Genomic DNA, 19,423 nt, shown 5'->3' with positions numbered 1-19,423 from the left:
GCCCATCCTGAAAGTGACGCATCATTTGGGTGTTGTAACTTCATTGAATGTGCTTTGCTAGAGATACTTACGTCTTTGAATATCTTGGCAAATTCAAGCATTACTTTGTTTTGCTTAAGTGCGCTCAAATTGTCTCCTGCAAGAAATGCAGCAGACATATGGCTGTGCAGTATGTGACCACACACCTCAGTGGCTGCATGTCATGTTTAGTTTAGAAGGCACCACAGTGCCTTCTACAGTAACGTCTATAGTATTTTTGTCATAAGGCTCCGAGGGTGTTTTCTTTAGCTTCTGAGTGTTAACCATTGTGTTCTAGTTCTAGACCCCTGTGAAATTGTCCCGTTTAGTGCCATAAATTGATGATGTGAACTGTATGAAGTGAGGGACACTCAGGCACAGGGTCATACTCTGAAGCCACGGACTTCTCCAGGAAATAAACAAAGTCTGTACAGCGGTATAAATCTTGAAGCACAGCAGGTTCCCTCCTTTCACTTGTTAAGATCATTTATTTACACCCCTTCCTTCCAAGTCAATTTCAGTCCGCACACGGCTCTTACCCTGTACAATTTCACTGCTGTGATGCAACACAGCAGGCTGTGGAGGCTAAATTGTGTATCTTAATCTAAGGTGCCCTTCATCCATTGTCAAAATTCTCCGTTCTCCTAAATATAAGCTGGAAATGGTACAGAATGCACCATAAATCTTTACTGAGCCAAAGGGGCCTAATCTCCACACGCAGGGCCTTCTTACCTGATAAGTCTTTCCCAGCGTACGCTCTGCCTTACGTCGCACATCTCCTTTCCTATAGCCGGATAATGTATTTCCTCAATTATACTAAGGTCCCCGTTGCTGGACATCGGGTATAGTGCTGGTCATTAATAGTTTTATTTAGCCCTTAGATTTCTTAGCACCTTCTAGTTTTTTTCATGGGAATGTTTGTAGTACAACAGGTCTGAGCCTAATCTGTAACCTACCCGTTGGTATCTCTCTTCTAATATTCTCACCATTGAGCAGGCAAAATGTTGTTCTCCACAGCCAATCTTGTACCATTGCTTACCTGGAAAAGATATGTTTATCCTGGTAATTCATATGCTTTGAAATCCAATGACTTAAGAATGGGTCCAGTATAAAGGCAATGTACATACTGGCACCATGGCTTCTGCTTGTTAAAGGGGTTGTAGCATTTTCGACTCTTCAACATAGACTGCTTGTTCTGCACAGACGGTTTATGTATGTCAATGTTAGTTTGAAAGTTGTAACATGGAATAAAGAACCCGTATTGTTGGGGTCTTGTACCTGGCTCAAGAGCGAGCAAGAGGGATAAGGAACCAGATTTCCTCATCTCGCCACAACCCGTTTTTCATTTTCAGACCATGCCTGCATACTTATTTACTGAAACCAATCCATCACTCCTTGCCAAATTTACAACCATGAAAGGTAAACTGCCTGTCTAGCCACAACCTATGGATACAGAATACCCCTATTGCACTCACAAATATAAATGTTTTTGGATCTGTGCCAGGGGACCACTCCGGTGGTGATAGTGCACGGTACAAATATCCTTTAACATTAACATCTGTTTAACAATAAAGTAATAAATCCTTGGCCAAGGACAAAACAGCACCCAAAATACCTCGTTCAGTGGGCTGACCCATTCTGAGATCTTAATCACATTTTAGCTTTCTGTTCCATACCAGAGGAACCTATCAATCTATCGGGCTGATCCTACACATTTGAGTAGCCCAGCCCAAAATGCTAGGCAATTTTCCTATGAGAAAGAGTAATAACAGCAACCTCAGACACCCGTTTCTGCAGCTGTGTGGCTGAGGTGCAGATGCCTCCCCAGGGATAAAATAAGGGGTCTAGGTCTGAATTTCCCATTCACTTAGTGAGAAACCGCAAGTGATTCAGAATTGTCCACCAAAAGGAGAAGCCCTTGACTAGGAACGAAAAAACTGGGCATGCGTTCCAAGAAAAAACCCAGGTATGTGTTGCTCTTTGTGTCATTAGTGAAGTAGGGCCAAAGCATAACAGCTCCTAGTAACAGCGAGCTACTGGTCCACATCTGTATTTCTGTCTTGCCTATTTGTATGTTTCAACAACAGTTACCATTTAGTTTAATGATATAGAATTAGAAAGTGGGTGCTACTCGGTGTAAGGAAGCTTGGAACCCCAAACACCTCCCAAGTTTTGCTGTTAATCTTAAAGGATGAGTCGATGGCTTTGGCACCAATCACCTTGGAAACCCCCATTAATTGTTAGGAGTTTGTAAATACACCACAGCGTTGTCCCTCTCTAATTGGGCTGCTCTCTAAATAACTGATGCAAATTTAAACCGTAGTGATCGCTAGTTTTCCCTCCTATTTGCCACAAGGACTTCCAGTTAAAGGAATCTTTGGAAACCTCTGAAAATAAAATGTGCGCACCTGTGATCATCACCAGGAAACTTCCTGTTATTCAAACTGAAAATCCTATACGTGGTTAGGCAATACATTTAAACATGAAAGATTTCTTCAAGTTGCTGCAAAGCACATGTACAACTGAATATTTCATGGGTGACTCTAGGTGAGTTTGCATGTTACTGCTACTCATTACCACTGCAGCTCTGTTGGAAAGGAAGGGCCTGACTGCCACTACATAGACCCGTTAAAATAAGCGGGGAAGCAATATGCTCTGGGCGAGAAATGCTAGCAAATGTAGGACTAGGATTATACATCCTATTGAATACATCATTTTGCTGGAAGTATGCAGGGAAGTTCTATTTAGTCATTAAAGCCCCAAACGGTGCTTGCGAACTGCTGTTACTGCTTGTGGGCAGGCATGAATGGCGGTAGAAATCCATCTTGAGTTCCAATGCAGCAGGTAAGGTGATAAACATTTGAATGGGTTAAAGGAAACTGGTTAGGCTATGAAAATCTCCAACATGCTTATTTCCACGTGCAAATCTGTAAAGGTCACATAATTTGTACTATAGGATCATTGTTTTTCTGGGTTGATCTGTTGGGGTCGAATGTGTGCTTCAACCTTCGTCAAGAGAACTGCAGTAGGGGCATGTGCTGCTAGAAATGTACTCATAATTACTATTTTAAATATTTGACAGCATGGAAGGTGGGTGCGTAAGCTACAAATGTGGCTCTACTCTAAAGTAACATTTGGCCTGTATCACAATATATTTTAATTGGAAACCAGCTGCGTGTCTGAAGCATTGCTACTTTTCGCTCTTATTTTGGTTTTCTTTTCCAGTGGTGGCAGTGTCTTTGTTCAATTTTTTTTAGTTTTCGTTTCTCCTTCGACCTTCTATTATGACAGTCATCCTTGTTCTTGATTTTCTTTTTATTGACCTTTTCATCATTTAGGATTTTTCTTGCCTGTTAAGCATCACCACTCCCATCTTCTGTAGGCTGTGACCAAAATCTGAGTTTTCCTCCATATGATCTGCAGGACCAACTCTTGGTTTGCTTACCTTAACTTAGTAGGTAATTCTTGTTTAGATACCTACTTAGCAGGAAGTAGTCTTCATCCATGAAACAACTTTTTCTTAATGTATAATATTCTGGTCTCTCTTGACACAAGTGCCTTTTATCTGCCTTTTCTTTCAGCAATAGAGAAATTATCGATCTAGTGGGGAAAGTTTAGGGCCAAACCCAATACAGGATTCTTCCAAAGCCTGTTGATAGTAAAGAAAACAATCCACTTGGAAATCAGTATGAAGATTGCTACTGCTCTTTTTTCACTAAGGGTTTTATGGAAGGGAGCATCTTGCAAGGTAAACGAGGGGCAGGAAGGAGGCAGGACTGTTTATTTCTCATCCTTGGTTTTCCTTTGATCTTGGAAGCAGAATTGGGTTTCAATATAGCGGACTTTTGAAGATGTTCTGGCCACGTAAGGCTAGGAGACATTTCATTGTAGGCAGTGCACCAGTGTAGCTTCACCTTTGGTTTACAATCCTGTAGAGCATTGTTTTGTTTTTACCACAAATTCTTATGACCGATAATTCCTCTTTAGAATAGGGTATTCATTTATCCAGGCCCTTTACATGCATTTTCTGTGGCACCTCCTGACATTTTGGTCTTTGTTAAGGCACATCACGTGATGGTCAAACCGTTCTTTGGCCAGACATTATGTTGGTGCCTTATCCAGAGCTGCTGTTCAGACGGTTTACCATCTCTATGCCACACATTATTCATACAGGATAGATATAGCTTGCACCTCCTTGGTTGCGGCATAATCTGCTACTTGTTCATTCTGTCGAGTTCTTTAAATCTGGCAGGCGCTGGTCAAACCATTTTATATGTTTTTAATGGATTTTTATGAATGGAACTTTAACTTAATTTTCCTCCATTTTAGCACTACATATCTTGAGCTCATACAAAGTTGATCTTGTCTTTAATCTGCTGACTGAGCAAAATGTTAGCACTTTCACCAGGTTCATCTAAAGGTTTTCTACTGTTTTGTACAGCTACGGAATAGGCAAGCAAAGCATTTTTGTTGTAACTCAAAGCAAAACGGTTAGCATCCTATTTTTGCTGTTCATTTTCTAGTTTCATATGGACATAATATTGTCTTTGCCCCTTGGGCAAAGAATAGAACAAGGAAACAGGCAGCTAGACATGAGCAAAGATAGATACCGATCACAATAAGGCATCAACTTGCACCACTATCCAAACATGCTGGGAGGATCGCGTAGGGGCAGCGTGTTTACCTTAGACGCAAGACCACGCAGAACAACATAGGTTCTAATCCTGTCCTGTGCTTCGAGACTGGTCTCTTCTGTTAAGTGTGGAATACAAGATTAATTAATTAATAACAGTTGAAACTCTGGAGTGAGGACCCCGGAGTACTGAAGCTTTATAGGATTTCTTTCTATACCTCTTGCAAAGAGTGAATTTTCACCTTCCTTTGTGCTTTTAAACAATGCTTTTTTTGTTGATGTAAGTTTTCTCCCCGTTCTTAAGGACAATTTGGTGTTGTGATAATTAGCTTTTCACAAAACCATCTTTTTAACAAGAAAGATGATCATGAGGGTTACCTTTAACTTCCAGATTCTCCCACCATTGTGTGCCCAATTTGTTAGAGAATCTCCTTTAGAGGTTTAACGTTTAGGGCATCACATGGAGAGCCAGCAAGGCTCTTTGTTTGTTTTACGATAAGCATTCAGATCCCTCAGTTGCCATCTGTTAAATCACCAGGTTCTCTGTGGCATCATGTACATCAATACTATTGGATGCCAAAATTCCCGAAAGTGACATGCTTGTTTTCGAAGGGTTTTTCAACATCAAGATCACGCTCGAAGGTGGGCATCTGCCGTCTTGGTCTTTGGTTTCAATTTCAAAGGCAAAGTGATTCTGGGCTATGCCACCTACTTTAGAGAAACCAAAGAATTGCACATATTACTAAAGCATCCATTGCAGCCACTGAACACACACAATAGTAGCGATTCATAGCAGCTAAACGATGCAGGGAAAGCATAACCCTAGGAAGTCTGCTGTTCATAACCCGCGTGCTCCACAAGACATTTTCTACTTATCACTTTACCAAGGTCTTCTCTGCAGTTGATCCATAAAAGCTGGTTGCCCCCGAGATTCAATCCTACACATACACTGATTCAAGTAAATACTCTCCATCATCTCCTTAATTTGCTACTTCAGGTCCTTTTAAAACTGAAGGTATTCTATCCTTTACAGATGTCTCCAGGGGAATGACTGCAAAGCTAAACATATCCACAGTCCTGCAAGCAAAGGCTTAGGCGTTATTCATCTCCTGTACGTTATGTTATGTGGATTTATACTGTGTACTGCTACCATTTGCATTGTCTTCAGGTGCTCACGTGGCTCTGCAAGAAAGTGGGTGTGGTTGGTTAGTGTGGAAAGAGGGATAGAATGGAGGTTATGCTCTTCTGTTGGTGCTTGCAGAACCAGGAGAAACTTGCGTCTGTGCGTGTTGGCTTCGAGTATGCTTTGATTCTGTGCACTGGGGTTATTGCATCTGGGGGAAGGGGCATCCAGTGTCTGGGTTGTTTATTTGTGTAAGTTTGTAGGGTTTGTGACGTGTGTTTTGTGTGGTAAGGCCAGCCCAAATGGGTCTGTGGGGTACGTGGGTGAGGAGCGAGCAGCGGGGTTGGTTAGTAGAGTGTGGTTTTATTGTTGGTTCCAGTGTCCACACTGTTTGTCAGGTGTCTGAGTTGTGCAAAATGTCGGATTTTATACTTGTCTCAGTGAATTGAATAGCCAGGTTTTCAGTCGTTTTCTGAAGGTGGGGTGATTTTCTGTCCTTCTGTTGCCTAAGAAGCATCGGTGTCCTCATATATATCGGCTATTTTTGGAGGTTTTCCTCTCTCCAGCCTCTGTCTGTGACCAACACATGTGGGACTCTGTAACCAACTCTTTTTCCACAAGTGATTGGCAGTGGTGGGTAAAAGGAAGAGATTTCTAGCTTTGCCAGACTCTTATGTTCAGTACCACCAGACAATAGTAGAGGAAATGGGCCTGTTGGGGCAAAGAGCTTGCAGAAGAGATGCCAATGCCTTGAAAACCCTCAGTTCTACTGCCATGTTTGGCTAGAAAGATAGATGGTTGGGATTTATTTGGGTAATATGGTGCAATTCTCCCAGCAGACAAAAGGCAAAACGTCTGGGACATGTGGTCTAGAACCAAGAGCCCAAATGCTGTTTGACTCATCAGTTGGTCCAGTAGCCTTCAACTGCACATATCTTGATGGGCACGGTTGACTGGGCTATTGATCAAAGCCTAAAAAATGTTATCTTTCTGCTCTCTGGCTCAGCTTTGTTGGGCACCCACGCAATTGATGCACATGTAATTCAAACCCAGTCCTCTTAATTCTGAGTGTAGAGCCACAGACAATAATGGAAGACAGTATTATCATTACCAGAGATTGGGTGTTCACCAGTGCTTTCAACCCTCCTATGGAAGCAACAGCAATACAGGCAAATGACTTTGAAAGGGCACCGTAGAGATTTTTAACAATGAGTGTCTGCAGGCAAACCATCACCAAAGCAATAATTTTCCTGGTTGCTTCCCCACATCTAAACACCAAAGTGTTGAATCCTGAGCCCACCTGGAAAACCTCACAGAAGACCATTGGGTGTTCATTATTATTCAAGATGGCAGCAAAGTTAGGTGTCTGAGCTCTCCGTCTTGAATTCCCCAGTGCTAGACTCAAAATCCCTTTCAAGTGAACTGGAGGTCGAATCGCCACTGCACAAGATTTCAGTGGAGTGAGTGCCACTAATTAATGCGCAGAAATGAAGCCGATCATGCCCAATAAATCCTTCATTTGAAGGTTACTCACAAATGCATGGAAAATGTCTCAGAATATTGGTACTAAACCAGATTTTCCCATTTCTACACAAGGAATAAATCTGTCCCATCGATCTTCAGGGTGCATAGTTTTAGGATATTGGAAATTCCTGACGTTTTTGGTGAGGAACAATATCATACTAAAAAAGCATTTTGGCCTCATCAGTTCGTCCCCGCCATCCCACAACCTTGTGCTGCTGTACATTTGAGGATAGTAGGCTGTTAACCCCTGTGAAAACAACCAACTTTTTCATGTCATGTCTTTAGGAGCCCAGGTTCTTCATTTAAAACTGGGGACTTGGTTTTAATTTCCACCACATAAACCTGAAAGCTTGGGCACTTTTGGTTCTCACAAATGGCACAAGTGTCTCCCTCTGGCGAGACTTGCATCAGTCCACCAAAAGTACCTCATTCTGCACGTCATTACTCATCAGCGAACAAGTGTTTTCCCTTTTTGGTTCCATCATTTTGTCTGAATTTAAGCTATGGCAGCAATATGTGGATGACCAATGATCTGAGAAATTAAACTTCTGGTAGTAGAAGCGGATTCGCTCTACAAAAGTGAATTAATATTTGTGAAAGTGGTGCAAAGGTTCTAACTTCAGGAGTACCCATTTTAGACAACTACAAAAACAGGCTCTAGTAACCAATGTCTTTCTGGAAAGTTGGGACCCTGCATGGTCAGCAATTGGCACAGGGGCTACAGTCCCATAGAAAAGATCTCTTCCACATTAATAGGCCATAACATAGGTAGCACAAAGGTGTTTCATGCACCCTGTGCCAAACGCTCACAGCTGATTCAAACTGAGAATAAAACACGGACGTATACCTGAACAAACAAGGAAGAACATGATCCAGACAACTAGAATGAGAATATCAGACAATATGGCAGTGTTTGCTTGGCATAACTCGTTTACGGCTAATGCAAAAATACAGACTACAAAAAAGCCTTTTTTTTTTTTCATTCTTTTTATTTTTTTTGATTTTCGAAGCAATTATATGTGGGGTGGGTAAGGGTTATTATGTAAGGGGGATATGGGGTGTGTGCGCCGGGGGGGATTCCCCCCACATTGCTCAAATCGAAAAGAAATAATTTTTGCAGTCAGTATTTCTTTTCGCGCAGTAATTGCATAGATCAGTTTGCTTGCGTGGAACATGACCATTCCAGGAGTGGAACACTTTCGTATTGCTTTCCAGAACAGGTGCTTTTTGTAAGACCACAAATGGATGTTCAATGGCAAACTTCCTTGACATGTTCTCTTGCTTGGTACCTCCAGAGAAGGAACTGTTAATTACGGTAGAAAACACAAAACGTAGTTTGTTTACTGGGCTTAGTTTTCCGGTTATGGGAACCAAGTGGAAGGCCCTTTTTTAATTTTTTTTTAAACAAGATTTTTATAGATTTTACATGGGGATTCATAAAAAGTCACTATCTTCCAAATATGAAATGCTAAATGACCAAGTAAAAGAAGTGTGCCCAATTTTCCATACCCCCCCACCCGTTTTCCACTGCACTCCTCAAAAGATTGCGCACGACTTTGAAAAGAGATCCACTAACCATCCCTATTCGTGCAACAAGACCACTTTTACAAACATACCCATTCCGTGCTAATAAACACCATTCTACTTTAATCAGTGACCCGGCGGGATGTGACTGCATAGGCGTGCAGGGCCCTTGATGATGATCTCAGGGCACACCACTATTCAACATGGGTTTTGTTCCTTTCAGAGCTTCCCACTATGCTGTGAAGGGGAGCCATACCAAATCTATGTGGGAATGAGACTCCAATAGGGCAGCAGTAAGACTTTCCATCTGATAGCTGGAGTGTGCTCACGTAATCCACTCCTCTTTTGTGGGCAGGGTGTTACATTTCCATTTGATCATCAAGCTCACACGTGCTGCAATCAATAGATTTCTGGGCATATGCGAGAGTAGTATATATATATTTCTGAGGCTTGTGGAATCTGCTTAGATCACATGCTGTGCATAGGCCGACATCTAGTGGAAGCTGCGGAGTATTACAGTTTGTTTTTCGAAACTCGAAAATGGGCGTCGACACAGGCGTGCCAGTAATACTATCCCTAGTGTGACGTCCACTGTACCCAAGATCCCTCACGCGTCTAGGATCCTCAGATTGTTTTTTTCTGCCATACTGGTCGGAAGCATCTTGCGGAGTCCCCTGGCCTTAGCCTTACTTTTGCTAATTATTGAAGTTTAAAATTATTTATTGACATCCTTCCCCACCCCAACGTCGACACTCGACGACGGCTGGAGAAGACATCGACCGTCGGCTGCTGCACGACGGATCTGGGCCTCGGAAGGCCGCTGGCCTCGGCCCGGGCCTAGTAGGCCGCTGGCCTCGGCCCTGCAAGTAGGGAGAGTGGGGGGTGGTACATACTCTTCACTCTTGGTATATAGGTACACCTTATATATTTCCAACACTTACCAGCCCGCTGCCTCAAGGTGCGTATGGAGGGTACCCCTTTCCAATTCTGCCCCAAGTGCAACCGCAAATACCCTTGGGTCGACAGGCACGCCACGTGCAATCTCTGCTTGCCGAGGGACCACCCCGAAGCGAACTGCAGAGCGTGTAGTAGGTTTAAGCCTAAGACACTTAAGGACCGTTCGACAAAGCGTTGGGCCCACCACGCCAGGCAGGCGGCCATGGCAGCGGAGGGCGTCTTCAGCGATGGCAGCGACGCCGTACTTTCGGACGGCGAGGGCATTACGGCGTCGAAAGACTGCCGAGCGCAGGTCCCCGACCTCGGAAGGTTGTCCGGCAGGGCGGCTATGGGGAAGACCCCCGGCGACGCAAGCGCTACACACCCTACACACACTAAGCACACTAAGTCCAACCGAACCTCGACGACGTCGACTTCTCGGAAAGAGGCACAGATAGAACGGTCCGCCTCGGTGTCCTCTGGGCGCTCTCGATCGAGATCGCCTCATGACGCAAGGCAATCATCCACTCTTGCCAAGAGTGCCTCGCTCCCTAGATTAACGGAAGTTCGATCGTCGGAAGACGAAGACGACTTCCACCCCCAGGCCGCGCTCCAGGAGACCGAGGCCGCAGTTAACACCAGCGAGGCCCCACGCTCGAAACACACAGATACCTCTGGGGCCTCCAAGGGGCAGGGAAAACATTTTTCCACGCACGGGGAGGGGGGAAACAGCGGAAAGCACAGCCTTCCACTCCTGTAAGACCATCCTTCCACCCTAAGCAGACAGACAAACACAAATCTACTGGGACATCAACATCCAGCAAGGGTACCCTTGATAAGTCCTCTAAGTTGCCTACTAAAGTCATACCCTGTTCCAAAGAATGGTCCAGTGAAGACATAGACAGGGTCATGTCAAGGATGTCTTCCTTAGCTGATTTTTATGACAAAAACCCAGAACATTTCCTTTCGTATGACCCTCAAGGGGCCACACCCTCAGGCTCCTCTGATCCTATCCCCCTAAGTAAAAAGGCCCGGTTCGAAAGACCTGAACCCTTCGAGGTGCAGCCTTACTCTACTCCATACTCTACTCCACACCCCAGATACCAAGGACGGCCTTTCCCTGAAGGGGACCAGGAGTTTAACATTATGGAGGAACAAACCGGGACTGAATACTATGCGGATGATGAGGACCTGGAGGAGGTAGAAGATGAGCAGGAAATTTACAGAGTAGATTCCCCGGTAGAGAGCGAAGCCCCAGTTACCGACTCGCCAGTTGATAACCAGCCCCTCCTTAATGAAGTTCTCGCTCGCGCAGCAGAACATTTTCACATCGACACCCACGTTGTACAGGAGGAAAGGGACTTCGCAGAAGAGTTGGTGGGAGAGAGGAGGCCGGTCGCTCAGACCATCCCTATCCTTAAATCCATCCAACGTAGAATAGATCCATCCCTGGTGAATCCTAACCTCACCAGAGCCGTCGACCCCAGAGTCGAAAAACTTTTTCGGGCAGCCCAGTCTGACCCTCTTTATATAAGAGGACATCTTAAACCAGACTCCCTAGTGGTTACCAACACCCTTATCGTCGTCAGAAGCTCCTCCCGACAAGGAGAGCAAAAAACTATATGGGTTTGGCAGGAAGGTAGCCTCAACGTCCGCCTACCAAGCAAGGATTGCAAACTCCACCACCCTGTTGGCAAGTTACAACTGCCATCAATGGGAAGAGGTCGCGGCGCTCATAGCCTCTGCTCCTGAACCGTTAAAGGGCCAGTTGGCTCGGATCTCGGCAGAAGGGAGAGCCGTGTCTGGTTGCATATTAAAAGCAACTTTCGACGCCGCGGACAACGCAGGAAGATTGATAGCGGAAGGTACTGTTATCAAGAGACATGCGTGGTTACGGCAGTCGGGGTTCAAAACAGAAACCCAGGCTTCATTAATAGACAAGCCGGTGGAACCCGATCTATTGTTTGGGAAAGCGGTCGAAGACGCACTTAAGAATGCCAAGGACGAATACGAGACTCTCAAATCCCTTGGCCATCTTACCAACAAACCCCCTAACCAGAGGGGGAACAGTAATTTTTGTCGCCCGCGCGGCCAAAATTCACAAAGAGGCAACTATGCCCAAGGACAGGGTACACAATGGAACAACAACCAGCAGTCTACCCAAAGTTACGGCAGGGGTAACAAGAGAGGTTGTGGAAGAGGCAGAGGCAGCCCCAACAAGGGAGGTGGCACGCCTCCACCAAAGCAGTGACGCTCAGTTCAGGGTCCCTTCTCACGCAACCCCAGTAGGGGGACGCATTTCCAACTTCACCCAGGCTTGGGAAGGGATCACCTCAGACAGATGGGTGCTGTCAACAGTGTCCACAGGATATTGTATAGAATTACTGCAGCGTCCCCAGAACCACCCTCCACGACAAAGAATACACTCCTTAGAACATCAGAAGATCCTTCTCGAGGAGATCGCCATTCTGCTAGAAAAGGACGCGATAGAACTCGTCCCAGGACACCAGGTAAACAAGGGTATCTATTCAACTTACTTCCTTGTGCCAAAGAAAGATTTGACAATGCGCCCAGTATTGGACTTACGGCCTGCCAACAAGTATGTCAAGCCCCAAAAATTCCGTATGACCACGCTACAAGAGGTAATCCCCCTCCTAAAAAAGGTGGATTACATGGCAACCTTGGATATGAAAGATGCTTATTTTCATATTTCCATGTTCCCAGCGCACAGAAAATACTTGCGCTTCAAGGTAGACAGTCGCCACTACCAATTCAAGGTACTGCCCTTCGGAATAGCTTCAGCACCAAGGGTATTCACCAAGGTACTGGCGGTGGCAGCTGCACACCTACGCAGGGAGGCAATCCCAGTGTACCCTTATCTGGACGACTGGCTCATAACGGGGGAAACCCCAGGAATTTGCAGGTCAAACATTCAGAAGACTATCGACCTCCTCCACGAATTAGGCTTCTCTATCAACGAGAAGAAGTCAAGTCTGGTGCCAAGCACCTCAAAACAGTTCCTAGGAGCAATCCTAGATACTCAGAAAGGGTTGACCTTCCCTTCGGAAGAGAGAATTCGAAATATACTACTGCAAATTCCACATTATCAGTCAGGTCAACAAATAACGGTACGCAAAGCAATGCGGTTGCTGGGCATGATGGCGTCATGCATTTACCTGGTCCCCCACGCGCGTCTGCGCATGCGTCTCATGCAGGAATGGTTGGCGAAACAGTGGTCTCAGGCAAGTGGTCAGTGGGACGATCTAGTGGTCGTTTCGCCAACAATCGTACAGAGCTTACACTGGTGGACAAGAGAGAATCTCACAAGGGGAAAACCCTTTTACGATCCCGAAGTACAGGCAGTGGTGACTACAGATGCATGCCTGACTGGGTGGGGAGCTCACCATCTCCACCACACAGCTCAGGGTCTCTGGTCTCACTCAGTAGCCAAGAACCACATCAACCTGCTAGAGCTTCTGGCAGTATTCCGAGCGCTTCGGGCGTTCGAGCCCCATCTGCTAAACTTGTCGGTGCAGATCCGGACGGACAGCACGACAGCCATGTTCTATCTGAACAAACAAGGAGGGACTCGTTCGCCAAATCTGTCCAAGCTTGCCCAGAAAATCTGGATATGGGCACTCAGACGGAACATCTTCCTGTCATCACAACATGTTCCAGGGGAGCTCAATTCCCTAGCGGATGCCCTAAGCAGAGACTCCCTCCCAGAAGAACACGAATGGGTCCTTCACAGAGATATCGTAGAAGATCTCTTCTCTCAGTGGGGTTTCCCCACTATAGACCTATTCGCCACAAGCGAAAACAAACAATGCCCAGGATTTGCATCCAGGTTCCCCCAGCCAGACTCCCAAGGGAACGCCCTGTGGATGAACTGGTCAGGGATGTTTGCGTACGCTTTTCCACCAACTCCTCATCAGGAAGGTGGTGTACAAGATGAACAAGGAATCGATGACGCTCATCCTAGTTGCTCCCATGTGGGCGAGACAACCATGGTTTCCACACCTACGCAGGATGGCGGTGTGCGAGCCCATCAAACTCCCAGCCTGGTACAACCTACTGTCCCAGCAACAAGGTCAAACAGTGCACCAGGAACCCAACTCAATGAACCTGGCAGCATGGCTCCTGAGGTCATAGAGTTTGGGCATCTCAATTTACCACAGAGGTGTATGGACATCCTAAAAGAATCCAGGAAACCAAACACAAGGCACTGTTACTTTGACAAGTGGAAGAGATTCGTTATTTGGTGCCAGAATAAACAAATCAACCCAGTTGATTGCACTCCTTCCAACGTTGTAACATACATGCTCCACCTGCTGGACGCAGGGTTGGTTTTTAACTCTCTGAAGGTACACCTGGCAGCCCTCTCGGCTTACACCACATCCCATAACAAAGTATCGTGGTGGAAAGTACCAGTAGTTAAAGCCTTCATGGAAGGAGTAAAGAGACTTCACCCTCCTATTTCGAACCCACCGCCAGGATGGGACCTCAATGTGGTGCTAGCTAAGCTCATGGGCCCCCCTTTCGAACCCATGCATAAAAGTAGTCTCAAACACCTGACTTATAAAACGGCCTTCTTAGTAGCCATTACCTCTATAAGAAGGGTCAGTGAAATTCAGGCTCTGTCAGTGCAGGATCCTTTCTTTACTATCCACAAAGACAAACTGGTTTTACGCACACACCCTAGGTTCTCACCTAAATTTATATCTAAGTTCCATGTAAACCAGCCCATCGAGCTTCCGGCTTTCTTCCAGAACCCGCAAAGCTCAGCTGAGGTGAAACTACACACCCTTGATGTGCGTAGGGCGGTCCTCTGCTATGTAAATAAAACCAGACCGCTAAGGAAAACAGATCAACTTTTTGTCTCCGTAGCTACAGGCAGAGAGGGGGATCGCGTCTCTAAAGGCGCGATCTCGAAGTGGATTATCAACTGTATACAGCTGTGTTACTCTTTCTGAAAAAACTCTGCCTTTTACGCCAAGGGCCCATTCTACTAGAGGCATTGGGGCCACTCTGGCTTTCATTGCAAATGTTCCCCTCGACACCATTTGCAAAGCAGCTACTTGGAGCTCTATTCACACTTTTACTCAGCATTACTGCATTGACACTCATTCCAAGGCAGATACACAAGTGGGACAAGCGGTTCTAAGACACCTGTTTGCTCATGACCCTTCTCACATCCCACCTCCTTCTTCTGGTACTGCTCGCTAATCTATGCACAGCATGTGATCTAAGCAGATTCCACAAGCCTCAGAAGGGATACATTACTCACCGTAATCGTATTTCTGATGCTTGTATCTGCTTAGATTCACATGCGACCCACCCTTCCTCCCCTCCGAGAGAAGGCGCATGATTGCTTGTAGTCTTACCTTTCTGTCTATCTGCTTGGATTATCTGTACTCACGCTACTCCTCATGCTTCCTCATGTCAGAAAAAATACAATCTGAGGATCCTAGACGCGTGAGGGATCTTGGGTACAGTGGACGTCACACTAGGGATAGTATTACTGGCACGCCTGTGTCGACGCCCTTTTTCGAGTTTCGAAAAACAAACTGTAATACTCCGCAGCTTCCACTAGATGTCGGCCTATGCACAGCATGTGAATCTAAGCAGATACAAGCATCAGAAATACAATTACGGTGAGTAATGTATCCCATATATATATGTCTTTTGTCTTCCTGTTCTATACCAAACAGCACTAGTAAAGGGGAGAGTGACCTGTTGATACCATCTATTGCTTGGTTCCACCACAGGACCGCTTTCCAATATATCTGGACTTTAGGGCAACCCCACCACTGATACCATCGCATATCTCCCCACATTACCTCCAACAGTACACAGGTGACCCTGGGAACATCTTAGATAGTCGTTGTGGGATGTCGTGCCATCTCGTCAATAGCCTGGCGTTGATTTCGAGGAGCTCCATACTGCTTTATGTAGTACTCTCCACGTGTCTGGTTGGTTTTGTAATTCCAATTCTGCATACCATTTGGTTTCAGATGTGGGACGGATCAGGTGACCTCTGGTGAGTAGTACATTATATAGTTGGGCGATCAATCCCTTTGAGCTACGGCGCTCGGTAAGGACACGTTCAAATGCTGTGAGGGAATGTCGAAGGGAGTCTCCCCAGCCCGTATCTCGCAAAACGCTTCTCAGTTGTAGGTAGAGTAACAGAGCTATTGAGATGCCATGCAGTGCTTCCTCCAAATCTTCTTTGGAGATATAGGACCCATCTTTCAACATCTGTCCCGCTCTAACTAGTCCCTCTTCGTATAAGGGCTGGAAGCGGAGAACCTCGCTCAAGTGATCTCTTATGGGAGGAGCCCAGATACAATGAAGGGGTGACGCCCATGTTGTGACGCCCCTCATGGAATGAGATTGGTGCCACATCAACCATAGTATGGCCAGGACCAGGTGTTCTCGGATCCTTGGAGGTAAGGTGCTCCTCGGAACCCATAGCCACTATCCAAGGGTGACTGGTGCACAGAGGACATTTTCCAGGAAGACCCACTACTTCTTTTTTTATTTTTGTATTGTTGCATTATTAGTTTACATGAAACTTTATACAACATATTACACATGTTAAAAATAGACTATTCATTTTTTTTATAAACACAACATATACAAATATAAAAGATGAGAAGAAATAAAGTGAAAAATCCAATTAATTAATCTCCATAAAACATCTATCACAACCCTTAATTTTCCAATATAAAAACATTGCGTATTTGATTCCTTTTTTCCAATTCCTCCGTGGTATCTTGGGTTAGTGAATTCAGTGCGAAAATTAGTGAAATGTTTACCCCCCACATACAATGGCTCCAAAATAAGGCAGACACTTCAAGATCCTTGTTGAATCTATCTTTAAGGTAGATTGCGTGTTTAGTCTCAAAATAGTTACAGGTTAGTACAAGATGCTTAAGAGTCTTTTGCGTTCTAGTTTCTCCGCAAAAGCGACATGTGGAATCAGTTTGTTCTTGATTGAGTACCACGTCTTTATATCCCTAATGCCGTGTCCTTTCTAAGGTCGGAATCTGATTGAGCCTAAAGCGCATATACATGGATCTCGCCCTGTCACAAGGGAATCTTTGTAAATAGATGGGAATACATTACCTGGCATGTCCAAAGTTTGCATACTCCTTATAAGAGGAGTAGGACTCCACACCATTTACTGCATTTACCCAATACGACTTGAATAAGAGTCTCTTGACCAGCCCTGGTCGTTGGACCAGATCCTCTGGACAAAGGCCTAGAGTATCTAACAACGAAATCATATTGTCGCTAAACTTTCTAATAGACACTACTGACCCAGATTTAACAACCTTATTTAACAGTTCATATAGAGTGTTTACGGGTGGATCGTTCATTTTTCTAAACAAGGCTAATTGCCTCCACAGATATCTTGCTTTGAGTGAAATGAGACATAACTCGTGGCTAATAATGGCTTTGGGGACTGCCATCGGTAGACTCAATAGTTCTTTCCAAAAATTTCCCCTGGACCACATTCAGGCTTAAGCTCATATCGTGGGTAGAAATGTCCAGGCCGTACAGGAGGACCGGCTCACATTTTGCAAGGTAATATCGCCTTCTAGGTAGGAGCAAAAATGTACATACCCTGGCCTTCAAAACTTTCATTTGTACCTTTTAGTTTAGTCGCTTTCTCCTCCAGGCTCAGTTTCCACATCTTCAGGCTAGATCTGTTAGTGAAAATTGTAGCCTAGATAAGTTATAGCCTGGACTTGTTCCGCCTGATCCTCTCCATCCTCCAACTATAGGATTTGATGGTTCTTTTCTTTGTGACCACAATCGTTCGAGATTTCGAAGCATTAGGGGAAAGATTGTTTGCCATCGCATAGTGATGAAAAATCTTCATCTTTCTACAAAGGCCACGTGGAGTGCGGTCAAAAAGAATGAAATCATCGGCAAAGGCCATCCACTCGATAGACAAACTCCCCAAACTAACTGGAGCAATGGAAGGGCCCTGCCACATGTCCTCCACATCGCACACGTATAGGTTGAAGAGTGTGGGCTCGAGTGAACAGCCCTGCTTAACCCCAACTTTAGTCTCAATCACCTCAGAAAGAGTACCTTCATGTGTCAAATGAACCCTGACCGAGGTATTCCTGTGCAACAGATCCAAGAGTTGGACAATCTTTTGAGGGAAGCTCATTGCTAACATTTTAGACCATAGTCTCGCTCTAATAACTCCATCAAAGGCATTGGAGAGGTCTAAGGATGCAATAAAAATCTCACCTATATTAGATTGGTGGACCGTGTCTCTTAAATGGGCCAGAATATTCCCATTCAAGTTGGTTCCCAGGCCTTCTCTAAAACCAACCTGAAATGTGCTAAAACACGTATTCCTCCTAATCACTTTATTGAGATCTCTTAAGAGCAAAATACCAAAGACCTTACTAGCCGCACCCAAAAGTGCTATGGGTAGATAGTTCTGGGGATTAAGAACATCACCTTTTTTAAATATGGGTACTATAATACTATGAGCCCATGATTTGGGGATGATGTGGGTTCTAAAGATATCATCAAATATGGGTTTGAGCAACTCAGCCCATATTTCGGGCGCTGCCTTTATAACGAACGGGGGAATGCCGTCCGGGCCCGGCGCTCTGGACGGTTTAAGTTTAATAGCCCATGTAATATCCTCAAAATCCCAAGAACACTCCCCCACCCCTGAAGGACCCAAATCCATATCTTGTTACCCAGCAAAAGCAAAAGGCAATTCAAATGTTTTCTTATAATAAGAACACCAAACCTCTGCTTGGATGGGGCAATCAAGTCTATCTTTAACAGGGGTAAGCATATCATTAACAGTAGCCCAAAATTTAACATCTCTGCCCTTACATAGGTTATACATCATCTGCTGGTGGATTACGAGGTACTGATCCATTTTCAGAGACTTAATCAAGTTTTTATGTTTCTGGATGATTTTTCTTTTCCTAAGCTGTAATTCAGCGAATGAGATGGGTAGCTTCTTCAGAATCCTTAGATCCCTGCATTTAATAAGCTTCGATCTTCGGATTCTGGAGTCCCCACCTCTCCCCTTAAGTTTCATCCCCGTCGTGGCACCCATCCTGCTAATTTTATAGGCACATGACACCATAATATTGTTATAGTAGGAAGCCCCCAACGTGAGGTCCTCCTCACTCGAAATTCGATGAGGCAAGGGTCAGGTTCTCCAGAACCAGGGCATTGAATTTCATAATCATTTTCTTATTCCAGATAATATTTCTCCCATTATTCGCCACCTCCAGGCCCATAAACTCTGGTTTTATATGGAGGTCAAGACCTGGCAGCGATAGTGAAAAGAGCACAGGAATATGATCGCCCAAATCTACCTCCATAAGTGTCAATTTTCCGCATGCTTGTTTCCAACTATTGGAAACATAAAAGAAATTAATCCTAGAACTATTACTTCCCCTTTTCCAGGTATGTTTGGGTAGGTTCCAGTCCGAAGCGTGGTCTAGGAGTCCCAAATCCCAATGTTCCAAGAGTTTATCCCACCATATACCTCTCTTGATTAGGTTGGACCATTTATGGGGAAACCCCTCTCTCATTCCACATTGAACCCTCTGCACAGGAGGAGTTAAAATCTCCCCCATAATACGATTTCCAAAGCCCTTCTCAAACCATCC

At 45.0% G+C, this 19,423-nt stretch overlaps 1 protein-coding gene across 1 annotated transcript in view; it reads left to right on the top strand.

The window, feature by feature from the left end:
* Positions 1 to 19,423, top strand: part of SCAF8 (SR-related CTD associated factor 8) — a 2,093,867-nt gene that overhangs the window by 1,193,648 nt on the left and 880,796 nt on the right. The window lies entirely within an intron of this gene.

This window comes from Ambystoma mexicanum, chromosome 4q (genome assembly GCF_040938575.1).
Source record: "Ambystoma mexicanum isolate Mex_15411 chromosome 4q, UKY_AmexF1_1, whole genome shotgun sequence".
NCBI classification, from domain to species: domain Eukaryota; kingdom Metazoa; phylum Chordata; class Amphibia; order Caudata; family Ambystomatidae; genus Ambystoma; species Ambystoma mexicanum.
This window is presented reverse-complemented; position numbering and strand designations above follow the sequence as displayed.